Below are 3,919 nucleotides of genomic sequence, written 5' to 3' on the forward strand. Positions count from 1 at the left end.
ATTGCAGCCAGCGCGATGAATGGACCCTGCGGGGAGGCGAGGAGACGGGCGAGCTGCGACGGCTGAGGAGGCCTGAGCCGCTGCGGACAGAGGCCTGCACGCGACCAGCGTCATCGTCAAACCAAGTTTGTCGCTCCGGTGCGCATTTTTGACGCTTCAGAGCGCATACTGTCCCGTTTTGCTGTTCACAGCTAGGGACGGCCTCTGCGGCAAAGTCAAATCACCCCCACCACCACCTCCCTCCCTCCCTCCCTCCCACAGGCAAACCTTCGGCTCCCGCTCAGAGGCTCGCCGCGCCCGTGCTGCGCGCCGAGGCGGCGCCGAGGCCGGCGCCTTGCACCCGGCCCGCGGCCGGCACCGCCTCGCCCCACAACTGACCGCCCTGCGGCCCCTGCGCAGGCGTGCCGCAGGCGTCGCTCAAAAAGCGACGCCGGGTGTGGGCTGCTCCCTTGACCCGTCACCCGCCGCGCCCTCGCCCGGCCGCCTCACCGCTCACGGAGCGATCGGCTGCTCGCCGCCGCCGCCGCGCGTCCCGCGCCGCCACGCATGCCCCTTGCCCTGACGCGCGCGCTCTGCAGCGGCAGAGCGCGCGTCTGTCACAGACGGAGCAGCGACCGCGCCAGCGGTCGCTGCTCCGCCCCTCCGTCGCGCGCGCCGCGCGCGCGCTGCCGCCGCCGCCGCCGCCGCCGCCGCCGCCGCCGCCCCCTCCTCGCCGTCTTCCCCACCCTACCCTCTGTTGCGCGCGCGCGTACGCCGCGCGCTGGGCGCCCCCGCCCCCACCCCCGCCCCCGCCCCCGCCCCCGCCCCCGCTCCCAAGCGCCCCTTCCCCGGTAGGTGTGCGTAGAAAGTGGAACCAATCGAGAGGTCGCAGAAGCCGCCGTGTGTGACACATATTGCGGCACGTGGCGGTGAGACAGAAGCCCCGGCGCGGGGCGCGCGCGCGCTGGCCGCTGCTGCGCCGTGCGCGGTGCGCGCAGCGCGGCGCAACAGGCGTTTTTTATGCAAACAGCAAACGGGACGGCCTGCGCAGCCTCTAACTATTTATGACGCGTCAGGGCACATTTTTGACGCTTCAGAGCGCATTTTTGACGCTTCAGGGCGCATTTTTGACGCTTCAGAGCGCAGTTTTGACGCTTCAGTGCGCAGTTTTGACGCTTCGGTCTCAATTACTGTTTCGGCGCGGCAGTCATTATTTTTTACACGGCACGGAGACCCGCGCTGTGAGCATCTCAGCCTCTCATAGACCATCGCACAGCGCAATGAAAACAAGGCCGACCCTCACAGCTCACAGCTCACGGGTCTGTGAACGTATCACCATCTGTGAAACCAAGAGAATCATCCACAACTTCGCCAAGAGGTCGGCAGCCCGAGCGCCGTCGACCGCACCGACTACGGCACAGCCTTTGGCAGCGCCCGGGGCTTCGTCGCCAGCACCACTCGCAACAGCTCTCGCGCGCCGCCGTCTGTGGCGACGCGCAGAACATCAACAACAAAACTCGGATTCACGTAGACAAGGAGCGCGCGCCAATGGCCGCCTCCGTGACACCCTCCTGGGCCGGCGCGGGAGTTTTACTGCCGAGTTTCTCCCGGCCGGCCGCCTCCTGACACGCCCACTGACCGAGCCCATCGAAAAAATTCGGCGCGCCGCACTGCTCTGACCCCTGCTCGCCCCTGCTCGCCACTGTCGCCTCGGTTGCCGAGGCTGCCGCGCACCCGCACGCCCGCGTCGCTGCGCGACTACGAACTGCACCAGCTGGGCTCGAACCAACGACCAAAACGTCCCCGACCCGAACGCTGCACCAACTAGGCCACGCCGCAGGCTCGATTTGCAATACGCACAAAACTGGCCGCTCATAAACCACTACTCATTTGCCGAGGCCACGCGGCGCCCCTCCACAGCCAGCCTACCCTCCTATCGCGCCACTCGAAGCCCCGCGGCCGCCTCTCGCCTACCGCGCTGCCCTCGCCTGCCACCGCACCGCCCGCGCTCCAGCCTAACCAGCTCTGCATCTCGCAACACACACTTGACAGGGACAGACCAGGCGCAGGAAAAGGGAGCGGGGCCCGAATCCAAGGGACCACCCCGTCGGGCGGAGGAGCTGTGAACTCAGGTCCAGCAGGAAGGCTGCTGGCTCCTGACTCATCCCCCAAATCCCCCACACCTTGGCGGCCTGAAACCTTACCATTCCGACACCTCACACACACCCCTCCCCTAGGGCTAAGCAGTGCGCGAGCCCACCCGACTTCAGGCGAGACGTCGACCACTCCTCGGGAATAGTTCTGTCAGTGGCTGCACTAGACGCCCACAGAGGCGCGCGGCGCGGGCAGATGACTAGGGGAGAAAAAGCGGAGAACCTAGCTCGCTGGGAGATGTGCGCAAAAAGACGGGAATAGGGGAGAAGTGTCAGTGTGAGGGGAGGGCGTAGGCTGGCGTTTTTGCCTTTGAAAACTGAACAGTTTTTTAAACATCAACAACGCTGCTCGCAACATGCGTGTCGCGCACTCATTCATGACCGGTCTCAATGCCCCACCCCCCTGCGCGCGGGCCTTCTAGGCCCGCGGGTAGTCTCCCCCCATCCCCAGGGCCTCCAGGGCTCGCACCTCAACCTCTCACAGACCAGCGCATAGCGCCATAGGACGTATTTTCTTCTCATAACAAGGCCACCGGAGCCGCCTATGATACTCCTGCGAGGAAGGCGAGGCACTTAGGTCCGTGACCGAAACACAAACATCGACGACACGCAATCTCAGGAATGCTGCTGCCCCTGCCCCTTCGCCGTCGGGGGGTTGATGGAAAAGATCAGCGAGACCTCGAGAGAGTAGTGCCGAAGGCGCTCTTTTTGATCGAGCTGTGAGAGCTCCGTCGGAGCTGCAATCAACGAACCCCCCTCGCGCTCAGGTTTTTGTGTTCGTGAGTCCAGGTTTTTCCGCTCCCTCTCGCGCTCTCCCCGCCGCACCACGCCACCAATGGGCGCCGCGAGCTGCACGCCCAGTACCCCCGCGACGCCTGCTGCTCGCGAAACCCGCCGCTCCCGCACCGCTCCCGCCATACGATGCACGCTCCCCCAACACCACAGGTCTCATCTCAGTCTAGCGACCTGCCTCCAGCTTCTCCACTGGCAGTCTCTCGCTACCACAGGCACACTGACAGGGGCGGCCGAGGCACACGCCGAGGGTGGCAGGGGCGGTGTGTGCACGTGTGCTGCCTGGCCAGTTTTTTCTCTTCCGTTCCCGTTTGCGACAGGTTCCCCTCAGGTTCCGGAGCTCGGTCAACCTCGCCGAGCATCGCCTCGCACGAGTTGGTCTTGTCTACACAGCCAGGTTGTCCTGCAGCTTGTGCCCGCCCGCGCGCGGCGAGCCTCTCTGCGCACCACTCCAGATACGGGCTCTCGCCCTGGCCGCGCGCCGCCCTTTTGCCTCGCGACACAGCGCACGTCAGCCGGAGCGCTCCGCCCGACGCCCGCGCTGACCTTGACCCTGTTCCCCCTGCCTCGCTCCGCAGGTGTGGGTCGACGGCGCGGAGCAGCGGCCGCCCGCCCGCGTCCCCCGCCCCCGCCCGCCCGCCCCCGCCACGCCGCTGCATGCGCGCCGCCGCCCCGATGTCCCACACCCTCGCCGGCGGCGCGCCATCTCTGCGGGCCGCGCCGCCGCCTCCTCCCCTCCACCCACACTGCGCCGCCTGCGCTTGGGCGCGTCGCTCGAGTGCCCTCACCGCCTGCCCCTCTCCGCTCGCAGGTACGGCCACGGCCGGTCGAGCAGTCCCTCGAGCCGCGCCCCCTCATCCTGCCTCCGCCTCGCCACAGCCACCCGCCGTCGCGCGCGCCCTGGCCTTGATGGCCCGGCGAGTGCTGCAATCAGAGAGAGCACTCTTGCAATCAGCGAGGGAGATTACCCGGGATATCTTCCCCCGATCCTTCCC

Source organism: Emiliania huxleyi (assembly GCF_000372725.1).
Source record: "Emiliania huxleyi CCMP1516 unplaced genomic scaffold EMIHUscaffold_65, whole genome shotgun sequence".
In the NCBI taxonomy this organism is placed as follows: Eukaryota; Haptophyta; order Isochrysidales; family Noelaerhabdaceae; genus Emiliania; species Emiliania huxleyi.